Below are 25,911 nucleotides of genomic sequence, written 5' to 3'. Positions count from 1 at the left end.
AACAATCCGACATTACTTTCTTTCTTTCTTTGTTTACTTGCATACTGCCTGCCCCACCCCCACCCCATGCAAACTCCATAAGGGCGATAGACTTCACCCTGTTGCTCTTTTGGTGCTAAGTGTCTAGCACACTGCCTGGGACATTTGCGGATAGTGGCTGCCCGGTTTCTCCGAGGCGCCTCCTGAGGTCCAGCGAGGTCAGGTGGCTTCTCAAAGCTGGCTTCCAAGGACGCTGCACTCTCCGCACTCCCCGAGGGGCGTCTAGAAGCTCTCGGGACGCGTTATCACCTCACTCGGCTGCCTGAGCCAAGTGAGAGCTCAGAGCCCAGAAGCAACTTTTCCCCGGTGGCGAGCTGCGGAGGCGGGTGGTGGGGAGACCCGGGGAGGGGTGGCAGGGGCGTGGCCGTCGGGGCGGGGCCTGGCTGCCCCAGCCAATGGGGCGCCGCGGCGCGGGGAGGCCGGGCCGCCGAGGGGAGACGCTGGCGCGCGGTGGATGCGGAGGCTGAGCTCGGGAGCCGGAGCGGCTCCGCAGGCGGGCGCAGCGGCCAAGCCACCCAGCGGGCTCCCGGCTCCTGGCGGCTCGCGCGGTAAGCAGAGTCCCGCAGCGAAGTAGACTTCGTGGGTTTTCCGGCAGCAGGGAGTCCTCCCCCTCGCCCAAGCCAGGGCTGCTGGGGCGTTCTCGCACCCGGCTGCGTCCCCGAGCGCTCCCTCCGGCTCGGTGCCCGGGGGATGCGGGCGCGCGGCGGGGCCGGGAGGCAGGCGAGGAGCCGCCGCGCTGCTCTTCCCCCCCGGGCTGCCGCTGCCCGGCTCCGGGCCCGCCCTGGGACAGACCGACCCGCGTGCCAGAAATGCCTGAGGGGCCCGGGAGCCAGAGGTGCTCACGATAGTGGCTCCTAAGATTATCTTCACCCAGCGCCAGGGGACGGGGGAGGAACTTGCGGGGACCCGGGGACCCGGGGACCGCAGGGACCGGACCTCTGCTCCAACCTAGCTCTTCAGACCCCTAAGGACCTGTGGCCCTGGGGCCTAGGGGTCAGATTTGTCATGCTGTGTCCTATGCCCAGTCATCCTGGGGCGCAGGAAAAAATCTCACAGTAGCTCCCTGGCCAAGCTAGGAGCCTAGAGACCAGCACTTGATACGGCGCCCCTAGTATTTATCCAGCATTTATTGGGCTCCTGTTGTGTGCCAGACACTGTTTTAAGCACTAGCGGCCCGAAGAAGGACCTTGGAGGAGCTCCTGGGATAAGAAGGACAGTAGGAAGAACAATTATAGTGCACTGTAGTACAGGGGGCACGCGGGAGAGAGGAGGACCCAGAGCCAGCCAGGCAGGCTTCAGAGAGGAAGTGGCCACTGAGTGGAGACTAGAGGACAGCAGGGTTTGCCAGGCTGAAGTGTGTGTGTTGGGGAGTCCTGGGTCGGGGAGCCTTGCTGGGATAGCAGGAATTCCCGATAGATTTTCTTGTGCAAAGGTAAAGAAACTGAAAAAGTCCAGGATCCTGACTTAAAACATCAGATAATCCTCCATCACGTTGTCAAGTAGGACTGGGGCTTATTGTGGGTAGGAAATGAGCTGTCAACATGGCAGGGGCTAAAACATGCACAGGCCTGAAAATGCAGCTATAGGCTATTTAGATTTTTGTCCTGGGAGGAAGGAGGGCAGTGGAAGAAGTCTCATCAGGGATCAAGTCCCTCTGGCAGCTCTGTGGAAAATAGATGGAGACTGGAGCGGTAGAAAGCAGCTGTAGTTACCATTTCAGATGTGGCTGTAATACTCTGGCCCCTTAAGGCAGCTGGGTCTGCCCAGGAGCTCTGCTCCCTGGCTTCCGGGCATGGATTCATTCCGGTGGGAGCTGTTGCCCGCTATTGCTTGCTTCTGCAACCTGCAGGTCATTTTTATATTGTTTCTGGAGGTTTGGACCTCAACCTTGTCATCAGGGATGCACCCCAGAGGATTGTGAAGGGTACCTCTGCCCCCCTTTTCTTATCTTCTGGTCATCCCCTCTCCCTCGGCTCCCCAATCTGTCTCACAGAGACGCTGCCTCAGATGTTAGAGGCTGCATGAAGAGCAAAGTCTTGCTGGGGAGTCAGGCCAGAAAGTCACTTTAGCTGTGTGCCTTGGGGACAGTATCGACCTTTCTGAACCTCATTTTTCTGATTTAAAAGGAAGTCATCATACCTACTTGTCATAGGTCGGGTTCCCTGGAAAAGACTCAGACGCTCTGAGATTTGTGTGTGGGAGGCTTCGTGGGCATGGTCTCGCTCTCCGAGGCGGGGGAGGGAGGCAGGACTGGGCAGAGAGAGAAGTTGATGTTGATGTAGCGCAAGAGTGGCCTCGGTTGATCCCCTGAGGCAGGGGGCCTTTGAAACCCTGTGTGGACCAGCCAGTGGGTGCAGGCTGTCCCCAGGGAGGGGGCATAACTTTGGGTGTCCCTCCAGCAGGACAGCTCCTGAAGAGGAGCTCAGCCGTGAGCGGGGAGCAGCCAACACGCCTGGCAGCTGGGCCTGGGGGAGGAAGGAGTGCCTTGGTCCTGGAGGGGCACTGAGAGCTGTCCCGCAGCAGCCAGCTCAGAGGATGAGCTTAGGAAGTAAATGAGAAGACTGACAGAGTGCTTTGCCCTGTGCCCAGTGCAGAGCAGGCATTTAAAAAGTGTTCGTTTTTCTTGCCTTTAAACTTCTTCAGTACGTCTGAAAATGAATTTTGGAGATTGAATTGAGAAAGTCAGCTTTTGTGAGGAAAGAACCTTTAATTTATCATCACCTTTTAATAATAACAGGCACAATGACTACTACTTCCTGTTACTGAGTGCCTCTTATGGACGTGCATTCTCTCTTAGTTATCCAGTAATAATCCAGGGTACTTGTATTCTCATTTTACAGTCAATCCAGTCTTTTCCAAATCCCAACAGACCAGGTGTCCTTTGGCCGTAAAATAATAACAATGACAGCAAGAACAATCACAACTATATGACTTGTTACACTCTATGAAGTGATTTCATTGGTGGCTCGATTAATTAATTAATCAATTATTAATTCAAGAATGTGCAGTGAGTGAGTGCCTCCCGAATGGTGGGTGCCGTCCTACGTGCTGGGGATACAGTTCAGTCTGTTAGGGGAGACTGAGAGAGACATTAAATGCTTTGATTCTTCAGAAGCAAGCACTGAAGGATGGAACATGGCAGTGCATAGCCGGGATGCGGTAGAGAGTCATAAGCCTTTTTCCCAGTTGACTCCTTCCAATCCTTCAGTCTCAATATAACCTCCTCAGAATGGCCTTTTGGACCATCCTGTGTACCCCTCCCTTGTATCCCCCTTCATGCGTCCGTTCATCCATTTTATTTACTCCCATGTTGTTGGCGCTCTCCACTAGACTGAAGGCTCCGGGAGATCATAAGTTGGTTTGTCCTAAGAGCCGAGCACAGTGGTTAGCATATTTCTTGAATTAGTAAAATGAATGAAGGGTGGAATCTACATAACGGAGTAGCCAGGGAAGGTCACTCCCAAGAGTGACGTTTACACTGAGATCTGAGGGATAAGAACAATCCAGCAATACCAAGATCAAGAGGCAAAGAGAGCAGCTTGTTCAAGGACCCTAAGGTGGAGGAATGGAGCCCGGCGTGATTGGGGAGCAGCCTGAGGTGAGTTTGGAGAAGTAGATGGGGCCTTGGAAGGCCATACTGAGCTTGGATTTTACTCAAAGTGCAATGAAAAGTCACTGAAGGATTTTAAGCCTAGTAATGACTTGATGTTATCGTATGTATTTGTTTGTTGTGTGTCATGCCTCCAGGAGGCAAACTCCATGAAGGAAAGTGCTTGTAAGTATTGCTGAAGAGCATGGATGATAGTTTATGCGACTATCAGGTGAAAAATGGAGAAGAGAGGAGAATGGGATCCTGTCACTAATTAGGAGTTGGGTGAGAGAGATGTTTATGTCTTGGCTACAGGATAGCAATGGTGTTGGAGAAATGTAGAAGGATTGGAGATATATTTGGGATATAAATGGACAGGACTTGCTGATACATCATATGTCAGGAATATGGGAAAGGAAAGGATCAAGGATGACCCTTGGGCTTATGGTTTAAGACTGGAGGGGTGCCAAATGTCCATTGACAGGTGAATGGATCGACAAAATGTGGTGTATACTTCCAGGGGAATAGCACTCAGCCCTAAAGAGGAATGAAGTGCTGATACATGTTACTACACGGATGGGTCTTGAGAACGTGCCAAATGAAAGAAGCCAGACACAAATGGTCGCATATTGTATGATTCAATTTATATGAACTATCCAGAATAGGTAAATCCACAGAGACAGGAAGAAGATTGGTATTTGCCAGGGGCTTAGCCCGGGGGGGGGGGGGGGGGCGTGGGTGGAGATGCGGTATGGCTGTTTAAAGGGTAAATGGTGTCCTCTGGGGGTGATGAAAATGTTTTGGAACTGGATAGAGGTGTTGGTTGCACAACATTATGAATGTACCAAATGCCGCTGAATTATACACTTTAAAATGCTTAATTTTATGTTATATGAATTTCACCTCACCTAAAAACAAAGATTGGGTGGATGGGGGCGCCAACCACAGAGTGGAGGAGACTGGGTGAGGAGCAGGTTGTGGTTAGAGAGAAAATTCAAATGCTGTCATGGAGATGCCCGTTAGACATCCTCATGGAGACCAGGGGGGATGTCTGGGCTGGAGATAGAAATATGGGAGTTGTCAGCACTTAGATGTCAGCCAACAAAATGGAGGAGATCTAAGGAGAGAGTGTAGAAGAGCACACTGGAGCCTGGATCATTCTTTAATTTGATCCTCATGACTACCTACGAGGAAGGTGCTGTTGTCCTCATTTTCAACTGAGGAAACCAAGGCTCCCCACCAATGCACTTGGCCAAAGTCAGACAATTTGTTCATGTGGATCTCCTGGCTGCCAGCCCTTTGCTTTTCCCATCTCAGCGTGATGCCATTTAGAACTTCAGCAAAGCCTTTCCCTCCGTCTCTCCCTCCCTCCCTCCTTCCGTTTCTTATTTCCACAGTCCTGGTTGAGTTCTCACATGTGGCAGGCACTGTGCTGGGCATGTGTTTGTGGAGAATGTAGAAATGGCTCTGATCTTGTGGAATTTACCTAATAAATAAGCAGCTACAGCCCACTGACACAAGGGCCGTAGGAGCCTGGCGCGGGGACATCTATTGCAGGTTTGAGGGTGGGAGGAGGCTTCTTAGAGAAAAGTGACAGCTAAGCTGAGATTTGCAGCAGAAGCGGAAGGATTGAGCCTAAGAAAGAGAATGATTCTCTGGAGGGTTCATGATCTCTGAATACCTGCTGTGGGAATTCACCATTCTCTTCCTTCCCCAGTTCTGCAAGGTTAGTGGCATTTTCCAGCTCATCAAGAGGGCCTTTTTTGTTTTCTATGATCCTGGAGGCAATAAGTAGACAAATAGCTTGGCTTGTTGTCAAGTGGGAGCTTCAAAGGAATAGCAAGGTAGGGTGCAAACAGCCTGGCTTTCAAAGCCGGGTTCCATCTCTTGATCAAGCGACTTATTCTGTCTGAACTTTACTTTTGATACCTGTGAAATGGAGCCACCAACGTCCACTGCTCAGTGTAGGAAATAAAAGAGATGTGTAGTAAAGTCTTGGGGACGGAATAAATGCTCAGAAAAATGTTATCTCATTTATCTTGTGGAGAGGAAGAGTTTCTGAATAGACCAATGGTCCCCGCACTCTGTACACTATTTAAAATACAGATATCCATGCTCCTTCTAGAGTCTGACTTAGATGGTTTGGGATGGAACGTAGCAATTTGTCTGTTTAGAAAACACCCCAGATGATCCTGATAAAAGCAAGGTCCAGACACCCCTGGTTGAGACCAAATACTTGAGTCATGGCTGTGACGACGTGAAAGGGTTAAGCAGCTAGAAGCAGAATGTTGCCTTCTAGGAATTATTAGCCAATGACGGAGCTGACCGATGATGTAATGTCTTTGGCTGGCACTCCATTGGTTAAGTGTATTGTTTCTCTTGCTTCAGCTGTGTGAGCAGCAGACTGGCGCCCATGGGTTAATAATTCTGTGGCAGCAGATAGAGCTGTTTTTTTTCATTCCTCTTCTGCTAGGTGTGAATGTACAGCAGGGCTCAGCAGATTGTTGCCCTTCCCTTTCCAATAAGCAGCTGCCCCTTCCTCCTTACCTCCTAAGCAGAGCACATGTCTCCGTAGTACTACGGAGGAGGAGGGGGAGGAGCAGAGGGAGAGGGGGAGGGTGGAGGGGGAAGAGGAGGAGGAGAGGAGGGTCCTTTGGGGAAGAGAGAGCCCTTGCAAAGTTCCCCGCTGCAGTCTCTCCTTGCCACTGGGGACAGGCACAGCCCCAGCTGCTCTGGCCTGCAGAGGTCCCACCGGATGAATTGCTAAACCGCCACCTGCTTCTGAGCATTGTTCAACTTGGCGGGATCCTCAGAACCGGGAGGTGAGCCCAGGGTTTTGGAAGAGGGAGTGGGCTTGGCAGAGAGGAGCCCTGGGGCAGTGGGAGGGAGCAGCTCTGGACTGAAGGTCAGCCGCAGTCTCCATCGTGTGGCTGCCCCAGCATGCTGTGTGAGCTTGGGCACGATGGTCTCCCTCTCTGAGTCTGTTTGCTCCAGTGCACAATATAAGGCTTGAATTAGGGCCCTCCGAGTTCTGGGAGACACTGACTGGGAGTGCGCTGACCAGGAGCCATAAACCAGCATGCTCTCCGTGTAGCTTTCTGTCAAGATGCCTCACTCTGGGAATCTTGGGCAGCAGGGGAGCATGGTTAGGGCTGTCTGCCTGGAGCCAGCTGTAACCCAGGCCCTCCTTATAATGTCTGACTCCCTCTGCAGTGCTCTCGCTCAGCCAAGTGGCCCTTGGTAGACTCTGGGGTGAGCTTTCTCCAGAAACACCTGAATGATCTCAGAGATCTTGATCATGTCACCTGGGGGGACTTTTGCGTCCCTGACCTTTGAGTTATCGGTGCGCCTTAATAAATCTGGGCACTTTCCTGGTTGTCCCATACTGGAGCTCTTGTCGGGGGAGAGGGGAATTCTTTTTGTATTATGGATAGCACAGTTATGATGATTTTCTCGTTTGTGTTTAATGGAGTATGGATTATTGCCCCAGCCCGAGACTTCTCACCTTGCCCAGAGAGGATCCAGTGCAAGCACGTCTGCTTCAAGGTGTAAATTGAAAAAGAGCAGAGTGGGGAGGGGGAGGGGCGCAGAGGAACTGGGAGAGGCCGCTAGCCAGAAGCTCTGCCTTCCTCGCAGAGGTAATTCAAGGAAACCTTGCATTTCATAGTCAGACTATGATGCCACTTCTCCCTTGCAACCCTCCGAAAAATACATGAATAAAAAGTTCTGTTATTTTTGTGTGTCAGAATTTGGTTATGAGCGGAGAGTTCTCAGTTTCTTTGGGGAAGGTGGAGCTTGCAGAGGGTTCTCTCTGTGTCTGTATGACCCTTGGCGTCTGCCGCTCTGTGTTCTGGGTCAGGCTTTGCTGCTGAAGAACATGTAGGTCCCTGAGAGGGTCACTGTGTGTCCCTGAGCCTCAGTTCCCTCATTTGTCAATCACAGAGGTAGGAGGGAGCTGGACTAGCTGAATTTAGAGCCCCTCTGGCTCTGTCTGTCTGTGCTTTGGGTTGTGGAAAGCCATTGGAATCTGAGTCTGTCAATTAAGTGGGTTGGATGGAAACGTGTTTGAATAAAGGGACATGCAGCCTGTGTCGTCTGGGTGCTCGAGCTTTACACATGTTTTAATTCATGTCACCCTCCCAGTAGCCCTGGGAATAGGTGGAATGGACCCCACCCAACAGATGTGAAATTCAAGGCTGAAGGAGCTTCCGTGACTTACCCAAGTTCATCACTTTGTACCTGTTGAGACTGGTATTTAAAGCTGTGCAGGCGAAGGTACTGGGGTGGCAGAACGTGGCAGGAGAATGGAAGGGATGAAGCTGGAATCCTTGTCTGCCTTTGCTTCCTGGCGTGCTCTTCTTTCTAGTAGAAAGCACGCACTGGTTTTGGGATCGACTAGTTCAGCCAGATTATTGTGGATTACCCAGTTTACTGTCTGGGACAGTAGAAAATCAGGGGACTCTGGGTCCAAAAGGGACCTTACAATCCTTTGGACCAGGCCTCTCAGTTTATAACTGAGGAAATGGAGGTCCAGAGAGGTGAGGTGACTGGTTCCATGTCACTCAGTGAGTCGATAGACAGCAAGAGATGGACACCAAGCCTCGTTGTCCTAGGTGTTTGAAATTGTGTTGATGAGTTTTTCTTTAAACTTTCATTTGAGAACTTTGAGATCATTTGAATTTAGCTATTCTTACCTCCAGGCCTTTTTGAAGTGCCAGAGGGTTGGAGTAAGACTCTTTGAACCCCTACTCTGTGCTTGGCATTGTGGCAGGTGTCTGAGACGTGAAAGGGGGTGGTAAGCAAGCCGAGTGTGAGACCTGGCCAGTTTCCCTGAGGCGTCTCAGGATGCAAGCCGTGCCTCATGAGGGCCTAGCTCATAGGTGACCAGTGTTTCCCAGTGGATGGGCTGAGACTCTGACCATTCTCTCTGCACGTGGCTGGCCCCTAATTTATACCACTGTAAGAACACTTGCCACATGACCTGTGGTCTCTGTTCTGTCTTCCCAACTAAGCTGCATGTTTCTAGGGCACAGCTCACAAAATGTGGAGCTTAATTAATCGGTGGAGCTGCCTTCTAGGAGAGGTGGGTGTCAATATTTTGGATGTGCAGAGATGTACACCCAGAAGTAAAAACCATCAAATATTTATTAAAAAGCACAGTTCAGATGCTTGACTCTTTTCTTGATCACTATAATGTTAAGAAAGAATCATCCTAATGTCAGGCTTCAAATATTCAAATGATTATTCTAAGAAAGAGGGATTATAATTATTCTGCAGGGCTGGAGAGCAAAGCCAGCAGCATTGGGTAGAAGTCGGAGGGGAGCAGATAGCAGATAGATGGAGGGTGTGCGGATGGTGGGAGCTGTCCAGTGGGTAAGACTTCCCTTTCTATGCCCCTGTCATCAGAAGTGGGTGGTAACCCTCAGGGTTGGCTGCTCTGCCAAAGGTACCTTCTAACTTCCCTTCGAGATCTAAGATTTCTTGGTTATCTATCAAGCAGGAGGAAGTGAGAGGAGGCCTGGGGGATCATAAGCTGCATCTCACTCCTTCTTTAGATTCCAAAGCTGTAGTATGGGGGTGAAAAATCACTCATAGCCAAAAATACTCTTGAAAACATTTTAATTGCCAAAAAATTGCATTATACATGGTTTTTGTGAATGCAACCCTGAACATCTATCCTAACTAGTGTGAGAAATGCTGGTTTAGACTAAAAGAGAGAGTTAGCAAGAGAAATTCTATATGAGTTGTCTGGGTCTTCCTACTGTCCTGTCTTTAAGGTCACTGTACAATTTCTAACTGGCATGGAGTGAGGGGCTAGAGAATTCTCAGGCAGTCTTGCCTGCTTGTGGGGTTGATGCCGTTCTGCTTGGATAAACAGCCTCTAATACGTTCGTCCATGGTAACTGTTTTTTTTAATGGGAATGAAAATTAAATGAGATAGAATCAGCAGCTTGCTTTAGCCGACTTGTCTAGGCTGGTCTGTGAAAAATTTTAGATAAGAACCAGTCACCTGTGTCCAGGTGGGCACGTCCTGTTTGAGGTTGGCGTGTCCTGTTCCACTCCTCTGGACAGTGCTCACCCTGGGGCCCCTGACTGTTGCTTCTGAAAGCCCAAGTGGGACGTGAATGAGGTTGGAAGCTGCACAGACCTGAGTTAAAACACCAGGCATTACCTCTCCTTGTGTGACACTGGGCATGTTACTTAACCTCTCTGTTTGGTTTTTTCGCTTATGAAAATGGGATCAATAGAACCCGCCTTGAGGGGCGGATGGAGGATTAAATGCGAATCTTTAGAGAGCGCCTGGAACATACAGAGTAGGTGTCTATAAATGCTAATTTATTCCTTCTCCTTAAAAGGTGTTGCAGAGAGGTGGGGGTTTTTCTTTCTTCAATCTCACCTCAAACTTCTTTGCCCACATTAGTGGCATTCTAGGTGGCTCTCTCCCAGCCCTCAGGAAACCTCACGTGGTGTTGCTCTAAGAATGCATGCTTGCAGCCTTGCCCCCTCCTAGCTCGTTCTCAGGCCACTTACTTAACCAGGCACCAGAAAGCTGTGCTCAGAAGGGAGATGTTGAACTTAATCCATTTTTATTTATTTATTTATTTTTTTTTGAGGAAGATTAGTCCTGAGCTAACATCTGCTGCCAATCTTCCTCCTTTTTGCCGAGGAAGACTGGCCCTGAGCTAACATCCGTGCTCATCTTCCTCTACGTTATATGTGGGATGCCTACCACAGCATGGCTTTTTTGCCAGGCGGTGCCATGTCCGCACCCGGGATCCGACCCAGCAAACCCTAGGCCGCCGGAGAGGAACGTGTGAACTTAACTGCTGCGCCACTGGGCCGGTCCCCTTAATCCATTTTTAAAACACCAGGAGCTGAATCAAATATCTGGGCTGGGGCTGCTTTACTCAGGGGCCACCCGGATAGGTGCTTTGAGGGGTGGCAAAGTATGGCTCCGAGTTCGAAGCATTGGGAGTTTCATCATTGAATGTTCATCTTGTGACAGGCAGTGTCCGAGGTGCAGGGGACATATCCATGAACAGAGCAGACAGGATCCCTCTCCTGGTGGATCCTATATTCTGGTGGGGAAATAGAAAGTAACCTTAAGACAGATACATTGTGTGGGGTCAGTTAGTGATGAGAGCCATGACGAAAAATGAAGCAGTGGAAGGGCACAGGAAGATGCCTTTATAGCAAAGCCAGCTAAAGAAGGTTGCTCTGAGGATCTGATATTGCAACGTAGGCTTGAATGAGGTTTGGGAATGGGTTTGAGAAATAGCTATGGAAGAGAATTCCAAACAGAGGGAACAGCGAGTGAGCCTCAGGGTAGGTAGAGAGGACCGAGGGAGAGTTTGAGAAGATGTGACCAGAGAGGTACTGAAACCAGGTCTGGTGGGGACTCCTGGGCTGTGGAGTGAAGTTTGGACTCTCTTCCAAGCTGGAGGTTTTGAGCAATGAATTTACGTGGTTTGACTTATTCTTTTAACTCATTTTACTTTTTAGATCGCCATACGGTAAATTTGTTTTGGTGTTCAGTTCTATGACTTTTAACATGTGTATAGATTCGTGGAACTACCAACACCACAATGAGGATGCAGAATGGTTCCATCATCCAAAAACCTCCTCTCCCTTTTTGGCCACTGGCTCCCCACTTCTGACATTTGGCGACTACAGCTCTGCTCTCCGTCACTACCGCTTTATCTTTATGAGAATGTCGTGTGGATGGAATCGTACAGTATGTTACCTTTGAGGCTGGCTTCTTTCTCTCAGCCCAATGCCTTTGAGATCCATCAATGTAGTGTGTATTAATACCTTGTTCATTTTTATTGCTGTCTAGTATTCCATTGTATAGAAGGACTACAGTTAGTCTATTCATTCACCCCCAAAGGACTCTTGGGTCATTTCAGCTTTTGGCAATTATGAATAGAGCCTCTATAAACATTTATGTTCAGGTTTTTGTGTGAATATGCATTTTTGCTTTACTAGGGTAAATGCCCAGGAGTCAGATGCCTGGGACGTATGGCAAATTTACATTTAACTTTATAAGAAACTGCCAAACTGTTTTCCAGTGTGGCTGTACCATTTTCTATTTCCAGGAGCAACGTATGAAAGTTCCAGTTGCTTTGCATCCTTGTCAGCACTTGGCATTTTCAGTATTTTTTATTTTAGCCATTCTAATAGTATAGTGGTATCTCACTATGGTTTTAATTTGCATTTCCCTAATGGTTAATGATGTCGAATATCTTTTTACATGTGTGTTTTCCATCCTTATATCTCCTCTTTGATGAAGTGTCTGACCAGGTCTATTACTCATTTTTAAAATTGCTTTTGTGTTTCTTGTTTTGAGTATTCTTTATGTCTTCTGGATACCAGGGCTTTCTTGAATATGTGATTTGGAAATATTTAACTTGTTTTTAACGAATCATTCTGAATGCTGTGTGGGAAGGAAGCTGTAGTGGACAGGGGTGGACACAGAAGGATCAGTGAGTGGACTATTGCAGTAGTCCATGGGGAGAGATGATGGTAGTTTGGACTAAGGTTATTGGGGAGGAAGGGGTGAGAAGAGGTCAAAATCAAGAAGTCTTTTGAAAGTGGAACCATCTGAGCGTGGTGATGGGTGGATGTGGAATTGAGGGAAAAGATGCATCAAGGATGGCAACACTGCTGCAGGGGCTGAGAATTTAAATCTTGAGAATTTAAATCTAATTCAGGCATGGTCTCTGCCCTGCAGTAACGCTCAGTCTAGTGAGAGGAGATTTACTGTAAGCGGTTACCTGGAATAAGACCGGCTGTGCTCCCAGAGCTCGTGTGGAAAGTATTGGGGGAGCACAGATAACGGAGAAATGGCCATCTTTAAGGTTTGCAAGGCCAGCTGTCTGGATGGCTGCTCTCAAACTCTAGCATATATAAGAATCAGCTGGGGAGGTTGTTGAAAATGCAGCTGGCTGGGCTCTCACCCCCAAAATAGCTGGTCTATGGTTAGCAAGCACCACAAATCATTCTGCATAGGTGAGTGGTTGAGCACACTATGAGAAACCCTTGGAGGAGCTGGGATAACTTTACAGAAGAGGTGATGTTGGAAGTGGGGGTGTCAGTATTTGGGAGGAATTGTGACTTGGAGAAAGCTGGGGAAAGGGCAGCCAGGCAGAGAGAAAAGCAGATGGTTGGAAGAATGATAGAGAATGGCTGGAGCTTAGAGAAGTATAGGTTGGGTGATGAGGATGGTTATGGACCAAAGAGTGCATGTCTGTTAGTGATGAGTGGGGGTCACGTGACGTCCTGTGCTCAATGAGTCTGAAGTGATTGCAGCTACTCCTCAGCTCCCTAGTTACTAACAAGGGGCCTGCCATGGTGAAAGGTACCAGGCAGTCTGAGAGCTGGGTGTGCAGAGTGGCTGTTGTGCTTTTAAGGTTTCATGTGATGAAACGCCTTTGAGGAAAGCTGCTGCCATAGGGTACGAGCTGGCTGGGGGTGTTGTGTGCAGAGGTTTGCAGAAGGCTGCCCTGTACTTGGGACCACGTCAGGCATCCTCAAAGCTCACAGACTCTGCCTCTCCTTCTTGCACATCATCCTGCCTCCTTTCCAAGGATGCCGGAGCTACATCTTCCTGTGGCTTAACTACTAATTTACTGCACATTCACTGCATGCCAAGCACAATTCAAGACACTTTACATGGATTAACTCATTTCATTCTCATAACAAGCCTAAGGATGAGATAGAATCATTAGCCCTGTTTTTTGATGAGCAAACTGAGGCACAGAAAGGTGAGTGACTGGCCCAAGGTCACGGTGCTAGGAAGTAGAAGAGCTGGGATATTAATCCAGGTAGTTTTGACTTCAGGCCATGCTTTGAACTATTATAATGCATAAACCTTCTAGGAGCATCTTCAGAGTTTTAGAAGGAGGAGAAGTAGTGATAGCAGCAATACCACACATACAGTGTTTACTATGGACCAGTCACTGTTGCGTGTTATTCTCAGAATTATTCCATGTAGGGACTACTTCAATAATAAAATTTTATGTCAAAAGATTTTTCTTTTTTGATTTTAGCCTTTGAGTTAAAACTTACTATTTTTATTTTTCTTGTCTGGTTAATAATGATGATATATTTTTTGTGAGATTTGAAAGAGCAACATAAAGTGTTATAATATCATGATGCTCCTAAAAGTTGTTATGTGTGAGACTGTTTGCTCTTAAACTAAATGGCTCTAGATTATTATGTTTTCAGAGTTCTTCCAAATTTGTCCTTTTCCTTAACTTCCCCTGCTTCAAGCAGCCAGTACTTTCCTCCAGCAAATCTTCCTGATTTACCACGTTTGTTTGGCTGAAGTCAGAGAAGGCAAATGACCAAATATTGTTTCCTAAGGAAGAACCAATAGGATCTGACGAAAGAGGTTTTCTCCTTTTTGTAAAGTTCAGAGAGGGATGCTGTGAACTGGGGATCTGGAGCCCTTGCCCCCTTATTTCGAGGTTCTCAACTGTGTTGGTGTCTCAGGAAGTTCAGGCTGCTGTAACACATGACCCCGGCCTGGGGCTTAAACAGCAGACATTTATTTCTCACAGTTCTGGAGGCTGGGAAGTCCACGATCAGGGTGCCAGCCTGGTTGGTTCTGGCGAGGCCTTCTTCCTGCTGTGTAGGTGGCCGTCCTCATGTGGCAGACAGCAGGACGAGAGGAAGCAAGCTGTCTCTGGGGTCTCTTCTTATAAGGGCACTAATCCCATCATGAGGGCTCCATCCTCATGACCTCATTGTCTCCCGAAGGCCCCGTCTCCAAATACCATCACGTCGGGGAATCAGGCCTTAACATATGATTTCGGGAGAACACAAATATTCAGTCCACTGCAGTTGGGTTGTTGGGTTTGCTGTGCAAAAAACCTCACGACGGTGCAGAAGGAGTGGACGTGATCTGGGAGAGTTTGAAGTTTCCTTGGTGGAGGGAGAGGGAGTTCAGGGGAGGCTCCCTGAGCGAGGAATGTCTGAGCTGAGTTTTGAAAGATGAACGGAGTCACTGATCCAATGGGGTGGGGAGGGGTTTAGAGGAGAATAAAACAGGATGGCATTCCAGTAAGCGGGAACAGCATGTGCAAAGGCATGAGGCCACAGGGCAGGTGAGCAGACAAGTGTTAGTGAACATAACGTGCAAGACCACTGTGGTGCGAGATGAGGTGGGAGATGAAGCTGGCCCAGGTCAGAGAGGGTCTCAGTGCCACATGGAAGAGTCAGACGTACTTGGGGAGCAACTGCCATGTTTGAGCTGGGTGGTGACGTCAGGATTGTGTGTTAGAAATGTCTCTGACAGTCTCTGCTGTGGAAATGGATTGGGAGGAGAGCTAATTGGATGTAGGGAGCCCAGGAAGGAGGGGTTCTCAGTGGTCCATGGAAGAGATTATGCATATCTAAGCGAGAGGTTGAGAGAGAGGAACAGAGTGTCAAGGCATCCCCTTCATTCATGCCACACCCAGCATAAACCTCTTTTCTCTGTTATGGGGCTATGTGAAGACGAATTTGGTACGATCCCCTCCTCAGAAAGTTTATAATCTAGGCGCATCTAAGAAGCCATCACCAGTACAAGAGATGGACTCACTCAGTTTCTTTGATTCACAACTGTCTTTTAAATGCTTACCAAGGGCCAGCCCTTTCTGGTCGGTGCTGGAGAGATGACGCTAAAAAAGATATGGAAAAATCCCTGTCCTCGTGGGATCACATTCAAGTTGGGGAGGACGGGGCACAGATATGGTACACTACAAGAGTTAGGTGTGTATTGTTGGATGGCAACGGGTATTACAGAGAAAACCGAAGCAGGGAACCGGGGAAGGGGTGTTGGAAGAAGGACTGCAATTTTAAAAAGGGGTATTTGAATGAGGAGCTAGAAGAGGTGAGGGAGCGCGATTGTAAGTAAATATACAAACGTAGAGGCTAAAACACCTCCCTGGAGGCATTGTGGGATAGCAGCTTGGAGCACGGGCTCTGGGGTGGGGCCGACCTAAATTGGAATCCTGGCTCCATGGGTACTGGCTTGGATAGGTCCTCTCACGTCCTGAACATGGATTTCTCTGTCCTTGAAATGGGGCTGGGGATGCCCTTCTCCCAGGATTGCCGGGAGGCTGGAAAGAGACCCTCGCTGCTCAGCACCAAGCCTGGCGCGCTGAGAATGGCTCACTGTGCGCCAGTACGCATCCATGGTGATGAGGATGACCCTGGCGGGGCATCACCTTTTATGGGAAAGGGGCCCTGGGAGGTGAACTGGGGAGGCTTGAAGCCTGATTTCCTGGCCAGGGCTCTCTGCTCTACTGCTGCAGGCTCTGCAGAACAGAGTCCTGGGGCCTTGGGGCGGAGAGGCAGGACAAGTCCCAGCATGGGCCTGGGGCTTCCTCCAGCAGCTCAGGGGTCCTTCACTACCTCAAGTAATGTTCAAACCATTCAGGAAGGTGAGAACGCCTGAGTTCTAACCTAATTCCTGGCCAGGATTCCTACCTTGACTCACTTGTAAAATGGGATGACTGACAGGCTGCCTGAGGGATCGCTCCATTCTTCCCTCCCCTCCTGCTGCTTCTCCAGTAACGGAGGGGCTGTGGCCTCTGGGACGGGGGAGCCATGGGCCCAGTGTCATGCCACATTCTGTCTCCTAGCATCCTGAGGAGAGTTCTGCCCCCAGGCAGGTCCAAACCCTCTGGGAAAGGATGTGGAAAAAGCTTTTTGTGATTAAAAAAGTCAGTGGTGGTGAAAGAGAGCATCAGCAGCCATGAAGGCAAGTCTGGCTCTTCTTCATCAGCTGGACCACTGAGGGCGGCAGGAACGGCTGTTTCTTGCAGGGGCTGGAGGAGGAGCCTGCCTCAGCAGCCATCTCCGTCCCGGCTGTGAACAAGACCGCCTTTAAGAGTGGGCAGCACCCTGGAAGGAGTTAAGAGGCTGGCTGGGGATCTTTCGGTGGAAGCCTGATGCCAGGACATGAAAGCTCTGCTTCCTGCTGGCTCTTCCCTCCTTCTGTCGCCTGTCATCAACCATTAGGTATCATAGTGAATGGCCTAAGGGGGCATTACTGCTGCTTGGCTAAAGCCAGCCACTTCTCAAGGCTCACAGGCAACTCGGGCATTCTAATCTATACCTTTTTTCTTTTTTCATTTTCTGAATCTTCTGTTTTTATCCTTTTTTTTCTTTTCGTTATTCACTTTTATTATTTTATTTATTCACTCCATTCTTTTTCTTCTTTCCTTCCTTCCATCCTGATTTTCTGCTCTCTTTTTCTGCCCCCTCTTCTTTCCTTCTTTTCATCTGCTCATTCATTTGTTAATTCAGTATCACTCCCTCTCAGCCCCCAGCTAGCACTGCGCACAGGGCACACCTTTCCTGCATTCCAGCTCAGTTGCTCCTGAAGAGGGAGGAGGAAGGAGAGAGGAGAAATGTGGAAACTTGTGGGTAAGGGCCCAGACTCTGTAGTCAGACCACCCTGTCTGGAGTGTAGCTGCTTCCTTGCTGTGTTACCTTGGGCAAGTTACTGACCCTCTCTGAGCCTTAGATGCATCAGCTCTAAAATCAGGATGCTAGAACCATCTGCATAGGATTGCTAGAAGTACAGAAGGGAGGGAGAGTGCAGGTGAAGCGCTTCCCCAAGTGTGTGGCAAGTAGCAAGAATTCAGTCCACGTTGTGGTTATTAATATAGTCTGAAGAGTATTGTTAGAAATCAGAATAGGGGCTGGCCCTGTGGCCGAGTGATTAAGTTCACATGCTCCACTTCAGTGGCCCAGGGTTTCGCTGGTTTGGATCCTGGGCGCAGACATGGCACCGCTCATCAGGCCATGCTGAGGTGGCATCCCACATAGCACAACCAGAAGGACCTACAACTAGAATATACAACTGTGTACTGGGGGGGCTTTGGGGAGAAGAAGAAGAAGAAGAAAAAAAGATTGGCAACAGATGTTAGCTCAGGTGCCGATCTTTAAAAGAAAAAAAAAGAAATCAGGATAAAGGAAAGCAGGGGAAGAAACCACTTTACTGTGTCTTGTTCCTTCCCTTGAAAGTGAGAATCAAAGATGTGCATCTGAATTCTTCAGGATTGAACCCCTCATCTTACAAATGAGAGAAGAAGACCTTGGGTGGTTGGGTGATGGAATGGCCTGCCGAGGGGGATGCTGACAGTGTGGCTCGAGGATCCAAGCCCTCTGGGCCGAATCCTGACTCCACACTGAATCACCTGGCGGTTAGGCAAGTTGCTCTCCCTTTCTGGGCCTCCGTTTCCTCTGTGTGTAGAGGGGATGATAATGAAGGATTTGTATTAGGACTAGTTGGCTTAGTATACAAAGAGGGCTTCCGACAGTACCTAGCACATAGGAAGGGTTATATAAATACTAGATGCTATCATCATCATCATCATTATTGTCAGGGTCACACAACAAGTAGGGGGTGGTAGCCCCCCTCCTTTGATGAACATGTGCATGCTAGCCTTGCCCACACCTGCTCCTTTAGTGAGCAGTGAGCCTGCCAGTGTCCCTAGCCTACAAGAGGGGGTGTTCCCGGAACTTTCTGAGCCAGTGCCCGGTCTCAGGCTCTCCAAGGCGACAGGCCCTACAGAGTCGGCCACAGAGTGCGCCTAGTAGACACCAGGTGTTCAAGGGGTACCTAGTGATGCTTGGTGCCAGGAGGAGGGTGGGCCAGCAAACCAGGGTATCACAGTGGTTGACAGGCTGCATCTGGAGATAAGCTAGGCTGATCTAGAAGCAAGATTCAATTTGCCACTTACCTGGCACATGAGGTTCTGCAAGTTGCTGAACCCCTCTGATCCTCAGTTTCCTAATCTTTGAAATGACGTTAAGAGTAGTATTTGCCTCACAGGGGTGTGCAAGGATTAATGAGATGGTGCTTGTAATCAGCTCCGTCCTCGAGTAAGCAGGCGGCCACATGGAGGTTATTGTTATCTTGTTATTTAGGAGAGAAGGTCCCCCTGTCTGCAGAGGGTGAAGTGAATGACTAGCAGGGAGGCACTGAGACCCTGAGAATCTTGTATTTTAATTGCAATAATTTTGGAGTCAGAAAAAACGCTGGCTAAAGACTCAGGAGAGCTGTGTTCTGGGCTTGGCCTGGCCTCCACTTTGCTGAGTGACCTGGGACAAGTCAATTCCTTGTCTGTGCCAGTGTCCCCATCAGGCAAGGTCGTGGGAGCAGGGGTGCCATGCGCACGGTTGTGTGTGATTCCAGAGGCACCCTCCTCCCAGGTCCAGCCCCACTAGGTAACCGTGTTTCTGCCAGGGCACAACCCACACCTGCCTAGGGTCCTGGAGCCCTTCAACAGACAATTACTGAGTGTAATTACCAAATAACAGCGTGCACGGTGCTGCACCTGGGTCCTATGTGAGGTGCCAGGAATAGAGGGCTAGGTGGGCAAGGTCATGGGGATGTCTGGCGGGAAGTGAAACCATTCCCACTACAAATGCACAGGATAAGGGAAGAAGATATAGTTGGTGGGGTTGGAGGGACTGAGGTCAACACTAAATGGAGCAGTCGGGGAACAACTTTGAGGAAGTGGCATTGGAGGTGGGACCTGAGTGACAAGGAGGTGGCAAGGGGAGTGGGAAGGGAAGAACATTCCACCAGGGGAACAGCATGTGCAAAGGCCTGAGGGTGGAGGGCAGAGGTGCTGGGGAGTGAGGTGGGCTCTTTGAGAAATAGAAAGAAGGCCAGTTTGGCTGTAGAAAGTGAGCCAGGGGGAAGGGGGTCCAGATGATGTTGGCCCACAGGCCATGAAAGAAGCTTGAATGCCATCCAGAGTCCAGTGGGGCCACTGGAGTTGAGGAGTCATGGCAAGGGAGCAGGTGGGGAGGCGGGGAGGCCAGAAGAGAGCTTCCACGTTGGTCCAGGTGAGAGATGACTGTGGCTTGGACCCTAGCGGTGACTGGAGTTGAAAGAAGTAGGTGGGTTGAGGGGCTGTGTTGGAGACACAGTTGATGATGGCCTGGGTGTGGAAGGCTGGAGGGGGAGGGGTCATGGGCTATTCCCACAAATCTAGTTTAAACAACTGGGTGGGTATTTACTGAGGGGGGAGGATGGAAAAGTGGTGGTTTGGGGCAGGGGAGATGGCAGGAAATCAGGAGCTCTGTACTGGACACGATAAATTGAAGATGGCTAATAGTGTCACGGTGCTCTCCAGAGTGAACTTGCTAAATTCCTCATTAGGGCGCACCTGGCGCCAGCAGCCCTGCCAGGCTGGCCATCTGCCCTGTCGAGGCTGCGGCGGGAGGCCGTGGGCAACTGAAGGTGATAAGATTGAGTGCTGCGGTCCTCACAGCCTCAGCGCAGCGGTGGTGTGCCTCTCTCTGTCTCTGTCTCCATCTCTCTCTGTGTGTCTCTGTCTCCCTGTCTCCCTGTCCCTAGCTCTCTCTGTCTCTATCTCTCTCTGTCTCTGTATCTGTCTCTCCCTCTCTGTCTCTCCCCCTCTGTCTCTCTCTGTATCTCCCTGTCTTCTTCTCTCTGTCTCTATCTCTCTATGTCTCTCTCTGTCTCTGCATCTCTGTTTCTCTTTCTCTGCATCTCCCTGTCTCTGTCTTTCTGTGTGTCTCTCTCTGTGTCTCTCTGTCTCTCTCTCTCTCCCTGTATCCCTGTCTCTTTCTATCTCTGTCTTTCTCTCCCTGTGTCTATCTTTCTCTCTTTCTGTCTCTTTCGAATCTTGTCTCTGTGTGTGTCCCTCTCTTTTGGTCTCTGTCTTTGTCTCTCTCTGTCTCTGTGTATCTATCTTCTCTTTGTTTCTCTCTCTCTCTGTGTCTCTCTGTCTGTCTTTCTCTATGTCTCTGCCTCTTTATCTCTCTGTCTCTGCATGTCTCTCTCTGTGTGTTTCTCTGCCTCTCTTCTCTGTCTCTGTGTCTCTCTGTCTCTCTCTCTTTCTCTGTGTCTCTGACTCTCTGCCTCTTTCTCTGTCTCTCTGTCTCTGTGTCTCCCTGTCTCTGTCTCTCTCACTCTCTCAGCTGTCAATGGCTTCATCCAGGTGTTCCCGGTGGCTGGTGGTCCCCCTCACTGCAGCCCTCCCTCTGCATCCTCAGGAACCCTTTGGGCCTCAGGGAGCCTCCCACAGGTCTCCTTTGTCTCTAGGAAGAAAGTTACTTATTCAGCTCCCTGTATTTTCTGACCCAGCAGGAAGGAACGCCACATCTGCTTCCCAGACCTTGGCAATACTGGCAGCTCTGCTTGATTCTGGGTGCCCAGCTCTGTCTACCACCATCTCCAACTCAATGAGTCCGCAGCTAGACTTAGTCCCTCCCCAAAGCCGCAGTGACGGCCATGCACCAGGCTCTGCAGGGGCACAGAGAGCTCTCTTAGTCCTAATTGGTTGGTGAGACGAGTCAGGGAAGCCTCCCCAGAGGAGAAGGAGATGAGCTGAGTCAGAAGGAACCAGCTGAAGAACGTAGGAGAGCAAAGAGGTCATGCCAGGCAGAGGGAGCAGAGATGTGAAACCCTGGTGTGGGGGCAGGGCATGGGGGCCAGGGAACTCTAAGCAGCCCTGTATAGCTGAACTAAGCAGCAAGGCCCCCAAGAAGACAGATTCCAGCTCATGGAGGCCAGAGGGCCCACAATGTGATGGAAAATCAGTACACTCTGGCCCCAGACAGACTGGGGTTTGCATCCTCATACCATGGAGGGACCACGCCCACCAGAACCAGGTTGCCTGGGTTTGAATCGCAGCTCTGCCATTTATCAGCAGTGTGACCTCGGGCCTCAGTGTTCACATCTGTACAGTGCAGGTCGGAACAGCACACCTACCTCATGAGGGTGGAGGAAGGATGGCATGAGTTACTATGTATCAAGTGCTTCGACCCGTGCCTGATGGAACTGTAATTATTATTTACAAGTTGAGGGACCATGAGTAAGTTATTCCTCATCTGGACTTTAGCTTCTTCCTCTGTAAAATAGGAGTGTTAGCACTTCCTGGGCAAGGTTGTTGTGAAGGTCGGGGACCATCTATGGGCCATCCGTGCAGTCCTTGGCTCCTTGAAGAGGCTCAGTAAAAGGTAGTCGACGCCACCAACGCCACCCTCATCACCTTGTTATCATCCCTCCACGTGGGCTGTACCTGCATGGACTCCCTGCTTACATACTCCTTCCCTCTGCCCAGTCAGCATCATAGGTCACCCAGCCTGCAGGCTGGAAATTAAGTGCTATCAATCTGACCACAGTTGCCCTGAAAAGACTGTCTGCCTTTTGCTGGGCAGCAGGGGTTCAAATGCTTTGCTGGTCGCACTGGCAGCTGCGTTCTCAGCTTCCCCCTAGGTCACATGAAAGGCCAGCAGCATGGCTCTCTCTGAAGCTGGTGCAGATTAGCATTGCAGAGATGACTTCTGGGCCCAGGAGTGACTAGGAGGGAGCTATAATAAGCACGATGAAATCCTGATGCCATGCCACTCTGCTCCCTCCACTCACGTGCAATTTGATTTCCCCCTGTGGTCCCTGCTGATAACAAAACTGGAGAGGACGGGGCAGGTTCCTGGATGTCACTACAGGGCACCCTCGATGCTTGTCCTTGGCTGCTTCTGATCCGGTGTGCATCTTGGGAAGGCAAGATAGTGTAGTTAAAATGGGACCCAGGACCCAGACTGCTTGGTTTGAATGGTCTGAAATGGTCTGAAACCATTGAATGAAATGGCTTGGATCCCAGCTCCACTATTTAATAAGGCCTTGGGCAATACCTTCATCTCCCTGTGCCTCAGTGTCCATATCTATAAAGTGGAGATGATGTTAACAGTGGTTGATATCTCCTAAGGTTGTTAGGGTGATTGAATGATCCCATGTTAAATGAAACTCACTTCTTTCTGCTCGGCTCTTGTCTCCTTATTCATAACATGAGGTTGTTGAACTGGATCCTCTTTCATATTCTACTTCAGAATTTTAGGCACTGTCATACATAGACAGGAACACTCTGCTCCTGCCACTGACCTGCTGTTTGATCTTGGATAAGTAACTTAACCCCTCTGAGGGTATCATTTTATTCATTAAAAGGAAATGATGGTACCTATATGATGGATTCTAATTAATATCTGAATTGGAATATATAGACAGATATCTTCTAGCAGCACTTCATAGGTGCTCAGCGAATGATAGCAATTAATTTTACGTCGCAAACACTATAGAAGGGAGTTCTGAATTGAGTAAGAAACAGTATCAACTCCCAAGTCCCTTTCAAATTCAAAATTAGTTCCTGAAAAAGCAGTAGCTCTGATTTGATGGAGAATTGGGAGAAGAACCAGGAAGGAGGAAAAGCAGGAGGGGAAGGAAGATGTGATGGAGGGAAGATGGAAGGAAGGAAGGAAAGTCCAGGTTCCTTTTCCAAGAAGGAGCCTCCTTGCAAGTGCCCTTTGTAGATGGATGGAGTTGATGCTGCCCAACTTGCATTTTCTGAGCAGGCCCCATGCAAGATGAGGCACGGGGAGCTCTGCTGGGGGAATATTCCAGGTCCTTCTTGCCCAATGTCAAGAGACTCCCACTGCATCCCCCTTCTCCCAGGCACTCTGCACCTCAGCGGCCTAGCCAAACCTCAGACCTTCCTGACTTCATTTGGAGATAATCCAAGTGTTCTGTTTTCTGGTCTGTTGCTGCAGAGTGAAGTCTGGGCAGGAAGACCTTCAGGCAGATGCTGCTCCAGGGCTGTGAGCATGGGCAACAGTCAGCCCACAGTGATATGTCCCAGAGACTAAGATGTTCCCTTGGACGCTAATTTTTCCCAATATATACAATAGCCAGGTTTTCTCACCAAAATCAGGACACAGAGGCTTTCTGGGTTTTCTTTGGCAGAGATGGAAGGGGCAGAGGGTTGTCAGCTCTGATTCTGGAAGTGGCTAGGGCTTGTGTTTCCAAGCAGGTAGATGGGCATGGCAGCTGTACCTCTAGGCATCTCAGATGCTCTCAGGAGTTGTGAGGTTGATCCTCCCAGAGGCAATAGGACCCCAGCAGGGCCAGTCCTTGAGGAAGGGTTCCAGGACCCCACTTACAGATTCAAGGGAGAAATTGGACAGTGGGCTCTGGTGAAATGGAGAGCCCAACTGGTCAAAGAAAAGAAAAGAATCCAGGCCAAGGTCAGCCCTTGGGCCACTCAGAGATTTAATTTTAGGAGTAATAGGGGTAGTAGTTTGACTCAGGATTATACGTGAGCCTGGGCTATCCTTGGACACTAAGCTTAGAGTCTGACTGGCAGAAAAGGTGACATGAGGACTTCCAGGAGCTCAGCCCTTGTAGTTGGTTTTGGAAAAGTGAGTCAATCCTAAATCCTTTCAAACAGAGCCACAGAGAGTATTGATTAGAATTTTCTCAGGAAATAAAGAAAGACTCCCTTCATTCATTCATTCATTCATTCATTTCATTATTTACTGAGGGCCCACAAGTTGCTGTGGATGCAGAGCTGAAATACAGACTCTCCCCTCAGTGACCTTGAAGTCTGAACCAATCATCGCTGTATCAGGAGCCACAACATAACAAACAGCCATGAACTCTCAATGGCATGGGTGATAAGCGTTTTTTCTGCTCATATCTCTTCAGGTAGACTGGGAGTTGACTAATCTTGGCTGGGCTCATCTGGGTGGCTCTGAGGGGCAGCTCCAGCCCAGGTCTTCATGAGTCTCTCCTCCTTTTTGGATCCTTGGGCCAACCCATGGACAGGTCACGGCAATGGCAGAAGTACAAGACGGCAAGTAGAAACACATGGGGTCTCTTAGGTCCGTGGCGCAGAAGTGGTGCACGGTTAGGTCTCCCTTATTCCATCAGCCAAAACTAGTCCCATGGCCGGGCCCAAAGTCAGTGGGCAAAGGAGTCACTTAGCTTCTAGCGGAAGGAACCGCAAAGTCACTTTGCAAACTGTGTAGATCCTGGGAGGAGTAAAGACTTGTGGCTGATAATTGAAACTACGAAATTGGCATATTTATTTTTTTACAAATCATGAATACTTCACTAATATATTGTGTCCATAAAAGGTACACACAAAAAAGAAATTTAGGAGAGAGATCAAAGATTTTGAAATAAGAGTTCAAACAATTTTTTTCCTGCGGTCCAATGTCTCCTCTTGGAAGTCCCCACAGGGTGCACTTCCCATTTTGGAGATCTGGTCTGGAGAAGCGTTTCTCAGAAGGCTGCGCACGGACCAACTGCGGCAAATCGTTTGGATCATTTGGAGAGCTGGTTAAATGCAGATTCTGGACCATTTTTCCACCCTACAGAGTCAGAGCCTCTGAGGGTGAAGCCTGGGAATTTGTGTTGTTAGAAAGCATCCCAGGTCATAGGGGAGCATGTTAGAGTTTGAGACCTGAGCAATCAGCCTATCATGGAAAGAAACCCAAGAGTGGTTTCTAGGAACTCGAACTTCCCCAGCCTGGAGCATGCTGGGGCTGGTCAGGAAGGCTGTCCTGAGTAAGTGATGTAGGAGATGAGTTCTGAAGGAAGGAGAGACAAGTTAACCGTGCTGCGAAGGAGAAAAAGGCTGTCTCAAGCGGAGATGGCTGCATGTGTGAGAGTGGTCCTTGACAGAGGGCCCGCCACGTTCAGCGAGCCCCATACGTTTGGCGTATGTAGAGCAGAGGTTCAAGGAAGGCATCCTGAAGAGTGAGTCAACAGATGAGCTTTAGGCAGAGAAGGGCGATGAGGACGGGGTGGGGAAGGAGTGGTCTGCTCCAAGCAGGAGGTGAGAGGGCTGGAGTTTCAAGCCTGAATGTGAAGGACCTTATCTTGGAGGCCATGGGCAACCACCGGAAAGTTTTCTGCAGGAAGTGATGTGATATGTCTAGTCTAAGTGCCCGAGAGGTGAGGAAGGGACTGGAGAGGGAAGATGTTCCTGCGGGCTGTAGCACTTGCACCTGTGAGAGATGAAGGTGGCCTGGCAATGAGGGGAGGAGAGAGATGGGATTGGATCCCAGAGCCAGGTAAGAGAGAATCCATGGAGGACGGAAGAAGAACCGAAGAACTAGAGGACCGTGAGCTCAATGGTGCCTTCGGGGTCGAGCCTGGCTGGCGCGAGTACGAAGCGGAGACGGAGGCAGAGCTGGGCACCCTCAGGAGCGGATCTTGCCCAGGGGGGCCAGCATTCTAGATGATCACCAAGGTGGGCCCCTGTCTGGCCCCAGTTTAGAATGAAAAAGCCTAGAAATAATATTGAAAAATATACCTCAAAAACCCACCTAGGGTTTATTTTACAGCAAGTTAACGTCACTAAAGATCACCTTAATTTATTTTGAAGGTCCTCTCGTGGGCAGCAATCACAGAGGGGCCCAAGATGACCATTTAGCTCCAGGCCTCAGGTTATCAAGAGCCTCCGTTTAGG

At 49.5% G+C, this 25,911-nt stretch overlaps 1 protein-coding gene across 2 annotated transcripts in view; it reads left to right on the top strand.

The window, feature by feature from the left end:
• The first annotated feature begins 452 nt into the window (after positions 1-452).
• Positions 453-25,911, top strand: part of SYN3 (synapsin III) — a 460,560-nt gene continuing 435,101 nt past the window's right edge. The window contains exon 1 of one of the 2 annotated variants that reach the window (XM_070599819.1): positions 453-587. The gene's annotated coding sequence lies outside the window, so the exon portion shown is untranslated. Of the gene's footprint in view, positions 588-5,995; positions 6,451-25,911 lie in introns of those variants that run through there. The other variant, XM_070599820.1, reaches the window with a different exon arrangement.

This window comes from Equus przewalskii, chromosome 29 (assembly GCF_037783145.1).
Source record: "Equus przewalskii isolate Varuska chromosome 29, EquPr2, whole genome shotgun sequence".
Taxonomy (NCBI): domain Eukaryota; kingdom Metazoa; phylum Chordata; class Mammalia; order Perissodactyla; family Equidae; genus Equus; species Equus przewalskii.
The sequence above is the reverse complement of the archived record's forward strand: the minus strand, read 5'-3'. Positions and strand labels throughout refer to the sequence as shown.